Below are 14,066 nucleotides of genomic sequence, written 5' to 3'. Positions count from 1 at the left end.
GGAGCAATAAACCACCCTCAATTCCACTGGCTGGTACAGTCTGTTTGTGCCATTTCGGGGTGCAGGAGACGGGGAACCCCCAACGCGCCGTCACAGGAAGTCATGTGTGAGGGCACAGGGGAATGAGGAGAATGGGGGGCAGAGAGTGTTGAGGGGGTGAACATCGGGGAAAAAGATGGCAGAGGCAGTGAGGGAAGGGGGAGGTACCAGGAGGGTGCAGGGTAAGAGAAGGTGCAGGTGCCAGGTGATTCTGGGGGTGAAGCAGAAGGGCAGACACCTGGAGGGGAGGGACCAGCACCAGAGGAGAGAGGCAGGGCAGGTGTGTAAAGGAAGGTGTTAAGAGAAGGGATGAGGAGGGGTAGCTCACATGATCAGAGTGGGGCTACTGGAGGAGAGGGCACGGGGGCAGAGAAGGGCTGGTGCAAGGGGGCAAGACCCAGGAGGGCTGAGGGCAGTGAGAAGGGCAGGAGTCAGGACATTAGAGGGAAAAGGTAAAGGTTTATAAGATTTATTAATAACTTGGGTGCCACAGTGGCACATCCAAACAAGCCACATGAACTCAGTACTGGTGCACAACACAAAATTCATTCTTCTCATGGGAGGAAACTCTGAGTTGGAACACTTCCCCAAGCCTCTACAGCCCTGAGGGTATGTCTACACTACAGCACTAATTTGAACTAACTTAATTCGAATTAGTTAATTCGAAATAAGTTAATTCAAATTAGTGCATCTAAACCTAAAAACTAATTCGAATTAGCGTTTTGCTAATTCGAAATAGCATGTCCACATTGAGTGGACCCTGAACCGAAGTTAAGGCTGGCTGGAACCAGTGCTGGCAGGGCGTCAGGTTAGGACTTAGAGTGTGGAGCTGCTGCCTCAGGCTAGCTGAGGGCTGTGCTTAAAGGGACCCGACCCCCACCCCGGACAGACAGTTCTCAGGTTTCCCCACTTGCTCCTCTAACTCAATGAGGGACAGCAAAGCAGTCCTGTCTTGGAGTGCCCTGAGTGCCCACACTCAGCACATCACAGCATTCGGCCATCAGCTCGGCTGCACTTGCTGCAGGCTGCCATCCGGGGAGTCAATCGGGGGGCAGTCAGGATCCAGGAGGCCCTGCAGGAGAGCTTCCAACCTGAGGAGCCCGCAGAGCCACCCCAGTCCTCCCCATCATGGGGCGTGCCCCATTCCTCCTTCACCTCCTTCCACTTACCCCTCCCTAGCCCCCCTTCCTGATGTAAAAAATAAAGGACACGTGTGTTCAAAAATAGAAACTCTGTTTATTTAACAAAACGGGAGGGGGGGAATTAACCTCTGGGGAGATTGGGAAAAGGAGGTGGGAGAGGGGAAGAGAGAGGGTGGGAGAGGGGAGGGGGAAACCTGGGAGGAGGGAGCTGAAAGGGGGAAGCCAGGGGAAGAAGGAGGAGGAGAAGTATAAAACTATGGTATGCCATATCTTCAGTACTGTGTACAGATGTGGTCTCCTCACCTCAAAAAAGATATTTTGGCCTTGGAAAGGGTTCAGAAAAGGGCAACTAAAATGATTAGGGGTTTGGAATAGGTCCCATATGAAGAGAGGTTAAAGAGACTGGGACTTTTCAGCTTAGAAAAGAGGAGACTGAGGGGGGATATGATAGAGGCATGTAAAATCATGAGTGGTGTGGAGAGGGTGAATAAAGAAAAGTTCTTTATTAGTTCCCATACTATAAGGACTGGAGGACACCACATGAAATTAATGGGAAGCAGGCTTAAAACTAATAAAAGAAAGTTCTTCACACCGCGCATAGTCAACCTGTGGAACTCCTTGCTACAGGAAGCTGTGAAGGCTAGGACTATAACAGAGTTTAAAGAGAAGTTAGATAAATTCATGGAGGTTGGGTCCATGGAGTGCTATTAGCCAGGGGGTAGGAATGGTGTCCCTGGTCTCTGTTTGTGGAAGGCTGGAGATGGATGGCACGAGACAAATCGCTTGGTCATTATCTTCGGTCCATCCCTTCCGGGGCACCTGGTGCTGGCCACTGTCAGCAGACAGGCTACTGGGCTAAATGGTCCTTTGGTCTGACCCAGTACGGCCATTCTTATATTCTTATGTTTTAAGCTCAGGGTCGGGGGCCTCACTGGACCAACTTGATTTTCATGCAAACCTGCTCCTGGGTTCGCATGTGGCCTTTGGTGGCCAGGCTGGCAGCTATCCTGCCCTAGACAGCCTTTTTCCTGTGCCTAGTGCAGAGATTGTGGACGTTGGAGCCCTCCCCCTAAACCTTGATGAGGTCTACAATCTCCGCACTAGGTCAGGTGGGCGCCCGCCTCTTGTGGTCCCAGGCAGGCTCCTGTGAGCTGCCAGCCTGGTCCTGGGAAGAGGCAGAGGGTTGGGTGGCAGCGGGTGGCTGGCTTATGCCGTGCCAGGTGCAGGGTCTGCTGGCTGGGTGCTGGCAGGCTTGCAACTGGCACAAGCACTGTAGCCAGACCATGCCCCTTTAAGAGCTCCAGGGCCGGGAGGGGGGCAGAAGAGTTTCCCTGGTTTGGCCCAGAGTGGCCACCAGGGCAAGCTGGGAAGGGCTAGCCTCCAACTAGTTCGAATTAAGTGGCTACACAGCCCTTTATTTGAACTACTTAATTCGAACTAGGCGTTACTCCTTGTAGAATGAGGTTTACCTAGTTCGAATTAAGCGCTCTGCTAGTTCAATTTAAATTCGAACTAGTGGTTTGTATGTGTAGCCCCTATTAAAGTTAATTCGAACTAATGGCTGTTAGTTCGAATTAACTTTGTAGTGTAGACATACCTTGAGTTAATGCCACACATATTGGGTTAATGCTATTGCAGGATAGTTGCATGGGGGGGGGGGGGTTGGGGGGGGCCAACCTATTCCCTATTGGTAGGAGGATGGTGGGAAAAGTCCTTGGAGGGGTCACATGACACCTTTTACTTCTGGTCATGTGTCCATCTTGCCCTGAGAGTGTTACCTACCTTGGCTAATGGGGGTCAAAGTGTAAATTAAAAAAAATTCTTTAATGTGGAAAAAGTGGGCCATTCTCAACCCATTTCCTGGGCCTATTTTGATTGCCTGTCCGCCCCTGGCAACACCTCCTCCCTTTTCCACCCTGCCTATCCTTCCTGAGTGAGCTGTGCCATTCTACACCAATATCCAATCATGTCTATTATCCCATCAAGTTCTGTGATTCCAAGTGTGTCATAGTTGTGTTTATTTACTAGCATTCTGAGTTCTTTCTGCTTATTCCCCATACTTCTTGCATTAGTATTCAGACATCTAAGATACTTTTTTATTTCCTCTCCCGTTTCTGTCTTGTCTTTCATTATACATGACCTGGTGAAGCTGAGTGACTCTTTTGTTTCCAAACTATTGGGTAAATAATCAGCATTTTTTAAAGAAAAAATATAATTATTTATGTCTCTAATAGACCAGAATAGTTTCAGTGATGCTGCTCTGGTTTCACAGGTAAATAATGCATATGCTGTGATGCTTTCATTTTAGTCCTTGCCCATCCTACTTCCTTCCCAATGAGAGAGGATAAATAAAAAAAAATAAAAATAAAAATAGAAATTAAAAAATAACGAAGTTTTAACAGGGTTTTATTTATAAGGTAACTTAAAAGTTAAAGTTTCATCACAATTTTCTTAATTCATATAATTTATTTTTCATTGTGCATGTGATTCTAAGCTAGAAATTATTTTCCCTATCCAATTTCAGTTCAGTTACCTATAAAATCTTGTGAGAACATTTGATTTTACAGATTTGTTTATCATTTTGAGCCAAATTTTCACTATAAAATCTGGTGAGATTTCAGCGATGTGAATTTTAACTTGAACCGTATTTCAGATTTAGCCTTGAAATCCATACATTGGTGTATGTTTTGCATGAGACTGAAGCTTTAGTAGCCCTATACACTCAGAAAAGCCTGACGCTGCATTATCTGTGTTGAACAGAAGTAGAAAAAGAATGCACCAGTTAGCACATGGCCATTGGCTGGAGGATACGTGTGCGTGTGTGCACACACGTGCATGTGTGACACCAGGTTATTAATTAATAACCGGAGCCTATGAGATATTGGGCACTGAAGCACTTATATGCTTAACTTGAAGCAGATGAGTACTTCTAATCTCAATAAGCTTTGGAGGACAGGGAGCATATATTCTTGAAAGTATTTTTCTGTAACAGTGGACACAAAAGATGGCTACTATAGCTTCTGTTTAAATTAGTTTAAAACAGATGGTAGCAATGATGTCAATACAAAAAGTGAAGCTCAAATAATATTTTCTGGCTTTTTTTTCTTTTTTAGGTAAAGATTTATTACGGATATTGAGAATTGTTCCATTTTCCTGACATCCTGCCTTTTGTAGTAGTTACTCATAGTAAATCTAGGTATTAAACGTCTTACTTGAATCTTTGGTTGGGTAAATGACAGGAATATCATTGATTAAAAATCAATTTAATTATTTAAACAGGGTTAATATCTCTTGTGCTGCACATTTGTATGGGTTATTTTACTCTTTCCATGGAATTAAGTCGCATCCCTGCTTTTTTCCTCTTCAGCTATTCCTATTTAGATATTTCAAATGTGACAGATTTGTCTTTCCTGTGAGAAGGTGTTTCCACCTTTGGAGATTTCCTAAATTTAATGAGAGGTGGTTTTGCTTTATCTTTAAAAATTGTGTCTGTGATCAGGTGTAAAGCCCTGCTTAAAAACAAGGGAAATATATTTGCAAAGGTTGTGAAAAAACACAAGGAAACATCGGAAAGGATAAATACCAAATATGAATTTCCGTTCTTTATTCAGGTGTGGCTTATAATAAATTCATGGTCATGAATTTGATAAGGCCCTAAACACAAGGTTAAAAAGATGGGGTCATCTAATCCAACCCCCTGACAAGAAACAGAATTCAGTGGTGGCTAAAATGGATCAAATGTGACTTTTAAATTCAATCATAAAGGTCTCTTTTTATGAGTAAATCCAGAATTACAATCAGATTGGCACTGACAAATATTATGTTCAGTTATGCTCTTTGAAAAATGTTGCTTAACTAACTACCCATGGGTCTATGATGTTGTGTAATGATAGAGGAAACTGAATGACAGAAACTGATATCAAAAGAACCCATATTCATGGACTGTAAATGGTTTCAGCTATAGTGCTCTAGGAGGTACATCTGTTGATGCCGATAAATTAAACAGATTTGTAGAAGACAGGAAATTACATCCATAACCCATTTTTAATATGCTTGGTAAACATATATCCTCTTGATTTATTTGTATAAATGGAACTAATCTGATCCCATACTTCAGGCATTGCTGTTGTCATCAGTATTCTAAAATTAAAAACTGAGCTAGGAAAGTTGCCTTTCCATCCAGAGGTTAGGCTAGATGGAAGATGAAGATTTCTCTCCATCACTATTTTTTGTTTTATTTAAGCAAATATGTTTACTACAGGACTTTTACCTGAAGATTATTAACTCACTTGGCAATAGTTTCAAAATGGCAGTTGTGTTTTCCACATGATTGAATTCATTTGAGGACATGAATGTGTAGGTATATTATCATTTCCTGTTCAAATACTTTTCCATAATCCTTTTTCAACTATTTTTCCCATTTGGTTTTTGTAAACAACATGATTGGTTTATCTGCCTAATCTCCAATGTGTATTGTGATCTTTTCTTTAGGGAGAACTCCATGTTACCTCCAGAAATTCATTTGTACAAACAAGGCATCATTTGTTTAGTTGGAATAACATTCCATTTGACCTCTGACCCATTTCATTTCTGCTAAATCCCACTGTGGTCCATAAATGTGACTTTGAGTAATGGTATAAAATAAAGTTTTAGCTCTTCATATCCAGCTACAGGATCAGTTTATACCTGTTGTGCCTTTGACAAGTTGGGATCAGTGCAGAGATATGCTGCTCTAGTATCAGTTTCTAAATTCAAGGTATCATGTTTCTGGGGGTATGTCTACACTACAGAGGATTTTTTTGGCAAAATGGCGATTTTTCCAAAAAAACTTCAATTACATCCACATTACAATTGTGTTCTTTTGGAAAAAAAATTGAAAGAACAGAGGGGTTTTTCCAACATCGGTAAACCTCTTTCTACAAGAAAGAAGCCTTGTTCTAAAAGAACAAGGCTTCCATGTGGACGGGGAAGAAGGAGTTCTTTTGCAAGAAGAGGAAAGAGGAAAAAGCACAAGTGCTCTAGTGGCCATTCCGCCCAGAGTAATCATAGCTTGCATGCGAGATAGCGTCCATTCAGTCTGGATGCTATCTTTCGAAAAAGCAGATCACTTTTTTGATGCACTTTTGCAGTGTGGACGCTCTTTTGGATGGAGTTTTTTCAGAAGATCTCTTTCGGAAAAGCTTCTTCTGAAAGAAGCCTGAAGTCTAGACATATCCTAAGAGTTCTGGTGTGTAGCTGCCACTACCCCCTTTGAAAAGATGCAGTATCACCTTATGACTCTGCTGGTGGGTACTAGCAGGAGGAGGGTCTTCTTCTTCCTTCCCTAACCCATCTGGGGAGTGTAGAGCCAAGGATGGTGTTAAGTTCACAGAGTCCATGTGATCAAGGGATTTTAGGGATTCTTTTTGGCACACACGCAAGGGTGTCATAAGTAGAGGGGGGTAATCCTCCATATGTCGTCTTCTCCCCTTGTCTATCCACACAGGGGATCCCCCTCATCCTCAGTCTCTTCTCATTAGAAGTTGGAATACATTGAGGGCAGCGTATTGTAGGAGAAAAGAGGGGAGTGTACATGGGGATTAGAGCTAGGTTATCCTAATGTTCTTCTTTGACAGAAAACAACCTTCCCCTTCTATCTAGGACCTTCCACTCATGCCTCAAGTGTATGATTTCTCTCTAAGATCAGAATCTGACCTAATGGGCCAAATTTATCACTGCTGTAACTCTCTCTAACTCATTGAATTTGACCTGATGTAGAGAAACCCTCCATCTATATGAAAAAAAAACCTTGAATAGAAATCATAGAATCATAGGACTGGAAGGGACCTCGAGAGGTCATCGAGTCCAGCCCCCTGCCCTCAAGGCAGGACCAAGCTCCGTCTATACCATCCCTGACAGATGTCTATCTAACCTGTTCTTAAATATCTCCAGAGAGGGAGAGTCCACCACCTCCCTTGGCAATCTATTCCAATATTTGACCACCCTGACAGTTAGGAATTTTTTCCTAATGTCCAATCTAAACCTCCCTTGCTGCACTTTAAGCCCATTACTCCTTGTCCTGTCCTCAGAAACCAAGAGGAACAAATTTTCTCCTTCCTCCTTGTGACACCCTTTTAGATATTTGAAAACCGCTATCATGTCCCCCCTTAATCTTCTTTTTTCCAAACTAAACAAGCCCAGTTCATGAAGCCTGGCTTCATAGGTCATGTTCTCTAGACCTTTAATCATTCTTGTCGCTCTTCTCTGTACCCTTTCCAATTTCTCCACATCTTTCTTGAAATGTGGCACCCAGAACTGGACACAGTACTCCAGCTGAGGCCTAAATAGTGCAGAGTAGAGCGGCAGAATGACTTCACGAGTTTTGCTTACAACACATCTGTTGATACAACCTAGAATCATATTTGCTTTTTTTGCAACAGCATCGCACTGTTGACTTATATTCAACTTGTGGTCCACTATGACCCCTAGATCCCTTTCCGCCATGCTCCTTCCTAGACAGTCGCTTCCCATCTTGTATGTATGGAAATATCCTTTTATATCACTGCATTTGTTTTTTCTATATTAGATAATGAAAAAAGCCTCTTAAATGAGTGGCAAAGATAAATTTAATAAAGGTATTGTGTGTTGAGAATTAGAATCATAGGGTTGGAAGAGATCTCAGGAGGTCATCGAGTCAACCCCCTGCTAAAAGCAAGACCAAGCCCAATTAAATCCTCCCAGTCAGGTCATTGTCAAGCCAGAACTTAAAAACCTCTAGGTATAGTGACTCCACCACCTGCTAAGGTAACCCATTCCAGTGCTTCACCACCCTCCTAGTGAAATATAATTTCCTAATATCCAGCCTAGACCTCCTCCAGTCCACTTGAGCCCATTGCTCCTCATTCTGTCATCTGTCTCTACTGAGAACAGCCTCTCTCCATCCTTTTTGAAACCCCCCTTCAGGTTGTTGAAGGATGCTATTAAATTCTCCTCTCCCTTCTCTTCTGTAGACTAAATGTGCCCCAACTCTCTCAGCTTCGCCTCATAAGTCATGCGCCCAGACCTGATGATTTTGTTTCCCTCTGCTGGACTCTCTACAATGCATCCATCTCCTTTCCTCTGAGGGGCCCAGAACTGGATGCAGTACTCCAGAGGTGGCCTCACCAGTGTTGAATAAAGGGGAATAATCACTTCCCTAGATGTGCTAGCAGTGCTCGTGCTAATGCTCCCCAAATGCTGTTAGTCTTCTTGTCTACAAGGGTGCGCTGTTGACTCATATCCAGCTTCTCATCCACTGTAGAATTCTTCTCAAACAATTATCTAACAAACCCTTTGCACTGAGGGCCAGGACAATAGTATATTTGGACCATTTTAGTGCTAGGGTCAAAAAACTCTTTTCAGCTTTTGTGATATGAAACTGTTGAGAGATCAATTTGTGGGTCTTGTGTAAACATCCACAAAACAGAAAGTAGCAGAATTTAGTGTCTCAAGGTATTAATAAGAAGCTGTTCATTTCAGTTGATCACTGATGTATCTCCATAGGGTCATAAATTTTCCACTTTCAGTAGAACAGTGATGCTGTCAAGCAACTATAGCAAGACAACCAGTTTAATAGGAGAAAGGATACATAGTAAAAAGCTACATTGTTTCATTCTTTCTATTTGATTATCTCAAGCCAGTATTACAGCACTTTGTGCGTAGACAAGAAAAATGTACTCCTTAATATTAATTCCTAATCTTTGCTTTCCAGAAATTGGAACGACAGAATGACATTGGATCTGCTACCCAGGGAAAATCTAAAATGTTCACTTGGAACTTTGTCATGTAAGGATTTTTTATGTTTTGTTTCTTTCCTGTTATTTTGGTCTGTGTTACTCAACACACCACAATATGACTCAGGTGTTCTTCATATTTATTTGGTTTAGAAAGCTGTTATCCAGAGAGCAGCTGACATACAGTATTTAAAAGGAAAATGGCAAGTGGAAACTGAGCAGGCAGTGAGCTGTTGGCTGCATCTGCTTGTTTGTTGAACACTTAAATTAAATTTGTCTAGTTCTGCTCATCTCTATAGAAAATTGCAATTGTAATTGTCCTAAAAGATTAGAAACATTTTCACTTGCAGCCCATATAAATTACAATAATGCAACATACTGTCCCCCTAATAAAAGAAAAAAAGCAAACAGGCTGAGTTCAGATCTGTATCTTTTCCAGGATTCTATGATCTCACACTCAGCTTGTCTCCATATGGAAGTTAATCTGGAATAATGGAGGATATGAATTTACAGCAGAACAGCTATTCCTGATTAGCTCTATGTAGTATTGTCCTATTCTGGAATAACTGCCTTATTCCAAAATAAGAGCTACACATAATAGAGAGACATGAATACCAGAATAATTCCCCCTATAGATAAAGCCTTAATATTAAAAAAATAGTTATATTTACTGCCTGGGTATTGTGCCTTGCTCATTAATTTAATTAATCAGCTTAGTCATTTTATGAAGTTTTTTAACTGAAGTAACTACAAGTGACCCCTGACTTATGACTGCCCAACTTACGATCTCCCACATTTATTACTGCCTGCTCCGGCCACCACCTCCACCCAGCACAGCCCCCAGCCAGCTCTGCAAGTAGCTTGCACTGCGCTGCCTCCACTAAGCACAGTCCCCAGCTGGCTCTGTGAGCAGCTTGTACCACACTGCCTTCACCCATCACAGCCCCGGGCCGGCTCTAGGCCAGGTGCACTGGTGACTACAACTCCCAGGAGGCGAAGTGGGCCAGGAATGGAACCCTCATTTTATCATTGCGCCTATGGGAAATAAGGATTCGACTTACAATGGTTCTCCAGAAATCAATTAGGTTGTAAGTGCGAGGGTTGCCTTTATACATAAATTAGCTGATGAAATTAAAATGAGAGCAGGCCATATCTGTGTAAGTGATGTTCAACTGCAGTAGATGAATAACCTGTAACAAACATCTGCCCTAATGAATAAGGCTACCTTCCAAGTGCCAAGTGGTTTGAAAACATGAATTGATTTGTTCACTTCACCAGCTCTTAACTTTTTAAAAAAGTATTTACTTATTGTATAGCAATAGCAAATAACATTTTTGTGTGCTACAGGGATTAGACTCATAGGCTATCCTGAGGAAAAATGTATTTCCTTTGTTTATATTATTGGTTTTGCTTAAAAGTATTTTGGGGCCAGAGGCTTTCTATTATTGTTTGTACACTGCCTACCATAATAGAGCCAAGCTTAGATGGTCCATAAAAACTGTTGTAATAAACATGATGATTATTAATAATAATAATAATATGCAGTTTTAAGACATGTTTGCAATGAATGTTGCTTTTGGAGTGTGATAACAACCATCACTTCACTCTATCATTTTAGAAAAGGACATTATCTTTTGTGAACCCATATTTAAAGTCGGATTCTGAGGTTTTAGCTGGACCTCAACTTGGCTACCACCATTACACCCTTAGTTAAATACAGGCCTAAAATTGCCAGTACAATTATTTATAGCATCAATTGTACTCATTTACAAGAGAAAGCTGCCAAAATGATCCACAAATTAAAACATAGAAAAGGTTTTGTTTTCATTCTTCCATGGAACAAAATGCAAGATTCAGAGCCTTAACGCTTGCCACAAAGTGCAACTGACGTTCTGGCCACTCTAATAATGATCTTAGAGGTCAAGAAACTGACTGCAGTGCAGTTCAATTTCTTCCTCCAGTGAAAGCTTAGGGAAAAGAACTTACTATTAGGCTTACATCCAAACTTGTTGCTATGGCATGGTAGCCAAATTGCATCTTCCAGACTAATTAGATATAGTTAACATTCTAAAAATGTTAAATCTCAAGAAGTGACTGCTAATTGAGGTAACAAGCCCATTAGGTGTTACTCGAACACATAGGTCCCTTACACATTTCATTCAAAGCTATAATGTCAACCTTTGATAGAACTTAATAGAAGTTGCCTGAAAGGAAATATATCCAGAGAAATCATTCACACATTGTCATACAGTTAACATAATATGCCTCATGTCCTGCTCTGGATTGCAGAAGAGACACTATTTGAGGAACATCATTAAGCATTTACAGAGAAACTAAACTTTGCATATTGCTTTTGTCACACATGGTAAATCTATTTAGCTAAATTGCTACTTTAGAATAGACTGTAGGAAAGGAGGAGAAGTTACAGAAAAACTCAAAGGGAGGGAAAGAAACAGACAAAGGAGGAAGTACAAATAAATAAAGAGACTTTGAAAGGGAAAATTACTTGAGAAATGAACAAGAAGTAAGTGCACAACCAGCAAAAAGAGAACTTTGATGATGTTTTAGAGAAAGTCAATATAAATTACAAAAAATTGATTTTTTTGAATATTGGGAGATGCTGAAGGCTCACCTTGAACCTCTCATACTGAACAATCTTTACTGGTCATAGACTTTTCTGACTGTTTTAATTATCCAGAGAACCTGATAAGTTTGGCATATTATTTCCCCCCTTTTCTGCACTTCACAGAATTAACAAAACCAAAGTCAGTCAACTAGATTTTCCATAATGAGACCCTCAATGATATACTGGAACAGGGGAAATAAACACAGAAAAACAGATTAAAGGAGAAAGCAGAAACACTTGAACTACCAAACATCTTAGTAATGGCATGTAGTGTAAAAGATAAATGAGCTTTATTAACTGCTTAAACATACAGCATCATTAACATGAGAATATAAATGACTGAAGTAAAGATCAAGAAAAATGCGAGCAGGAAAGTATCCTGCATAGTGCCAAATGACTATGTACAAGTCCTGATCAATTCAACCTGTGAATAATTAAAACTCAGTGAAGTCAGGAAAATAAATATGACTTTTGTGGGACATACCCTTCTGTAGAGCTCTTTAAACTAATGAATTATTACTTCCTATTCTGTTAAGGTTGCAGTTTTCTAGTTGTGATTTTAGTGATTAAAACTTTTGTTGACAGGAAAGCATTTGTTTTTCAACATGTCTAGATAGCTTGCTAATTTACATTATTTTTCAGATATCTGGTGGACTGAAGAAGGATTCATACCTTTAAAATATACTTAAATCGGTGTTCATTTCTTATGTTCATACAGTTTCTCCCTTTTACTGTTAATGTATTTTAGGTTTTAAAACTTAGACTGGAGAATGTGATACTGAGTTCATCTTGCCAGTAATGATTAATTATCCAAACATCGTGAAGCAAAACCAGGAACTAGAAAACTTACTCAGCATTGCTCAAGTCCTTCAGGCCAGAGGACTGGCACTGTGGGGCATGCAGGAATCAGGGCAGGGAGCTGGGAGGTGTGGGGGCTCAGGCCATGAGGTGTGGGTGCAGGAGACAGGGCACTGGGTAGGAAGCTCCAGGCAGAGGTGTAGGAGGTTTGTGTGGGGGATGCAGGGCAGGGGATTGCAGGGTTCAGGGTAGTGGATGAGGGGCTGAGGACAAGAGATCAGGGAGGCTCACTGGGGGCACCCTTGGCAGTGAGAATGGCACTACAGTTGCTGGCCTGTCCCAGCTCATCTGGGGAGGGGCAGGACTGTGCAGCCTGGCCTGGTTCAGCCCCAACAATCCCTCAGGAGGTGTGGAGACCTGGCCCTGGCAGCTACTCTGGGGGTGGGGGCTGGGCTGGGGTGGTGCCAGCTGGCCTTGTGATGCTCTTGGGGGGGAGGATCATGGTGGCAGGGCCCCCTGATCCAGTGCTAGGGATGAGTATCAGGCGAGGGGTTTGAGGGTAAGGGGGCTATTTATTCATTACTGGTGGCTAGCCATATACAGGACTCTGGCCCTAACTGGCCATTCTCTTCCTGGTGCGCCACCTGCACTCCCCAATATAATTGTCCCCTGTGCTCGCTGCCCTCAGTGGTCGTTGTATGGTATAGCTGTCCCTGCTCTTAGCACCCATCATTTTTGTGTTATGTACAGCTACTGGATTCCTGGCACAACCAAACCATGACCTTGCTTTAAGTTATGATAAGAGGAAGCTGCATACCACATTTGGTGGTCCTAGCTCTTGCTGTTTAGGACGAGCTCTTGAGCAAACGGACTCACAGATGGACGGACAGTCTCATGGACATATTCATCAATTCTCTCAGGGTATGTCTACACTTTCAAACTACCTGTTAAACCTCATTGCAGGAGGAAAAACAAGTAGTTCGAAATAGGGCTTTATTTCGAATGCCCGTTTCACTGCCGCGTATAGACGCGGGCAGTTATTCCAGGCTCGTAAATTTCAAAAATGGCGCTTGGCCAGGAAGATGCAAATCAAGCGTGGGATATTTAAATCCCGGGCTTGATTTGCAATTCCGAATGCCTACATTTGCAGCCCTATTCCAAAATAGATTGCAAGTGTAGACATGTCCTAATATGTATGGAGAGAGAGAGAGAGAGAGTAAATCTAAAGGAGCTTTAAAAGTGTACAAGATCAATAGGAAAAGATGAAGGTTGACTGACAGTGACCATCTGACTTTCATATTGTAAATTGGTGAGTGAGTATTTTTTCCACCATTCTTTATATTATTTACTGGTCTGATTCTTCATTGCTTTATGTGGTGAGTTGTCACTTATTCTTGTGCAAAATGGGTGTAAAATATTAACACATTAAAATTATAGACATTTACACCATACTTCTATGAACTTTATATTGGAATTTACAACTGTGAAAAGCAGTCGAGAGTCAGACCCAGTGTTTCTTAGCTCATTGATTTTATAGACCATAGAGGGTAAGCAGAAAGGTCAGTTCAGACACACTTTTTTCACACAATATCCAAGGGCTAGAAAACCATATTAATCTTTGGGTGTGTCTAGACTACATGCCTCCTTCGACGGAGGCATGTAGATTAGCCAGATCGGAAGAGGGAAATGAAGCCGCGATTAAAATAATCG

The 14,066-nt window shown here is 41.8% G+C and overlaps 1 long non-coding RNA gene across 2 annotated transcripts in view; it reads left to right on the top strand.

Annotated features, from left to right (window-relative positions):
- The window catches only part of LOC142829901 (uncharacterized), a 169,919-nt gene that overhangs the window by 67,811 nt on the left and 88,042 nt on the right, over nucleotides 1-14,066 (top strand). For both annotated transcript variants that reach the window (XR_012904807.1, XR_012904808.1), the window contains exon 2: nucleotides 8,911-8,984. This is a non-coding gene — a long non-coding RNA (uncharacterized LOC142829901). The remainder of the gene's footprint in view (nucleotides 1-8,910; nucleotides 8,985-14,066) is intronic.

Source organism: Pelodiscus sinensis, chromosome 6 (genome assembly GCF_049634645.1).
Source record: "Pelodiscus sinensis isolate JC-2024 chromosome 6, ASM4963464v1, whole genome shotgun sequence".
Taxonomy (NCBI): domain Eukaryota; kingdom Metazoa; phylum Chordata; order Testudines; family Trionychidae; genus Pelodiscus; species Pelodiscus sinensis.
Note: the sequence above shows the minus strand (reverse complement) of the source record. Positions and strands in the feature narration are given on the sequence as shown.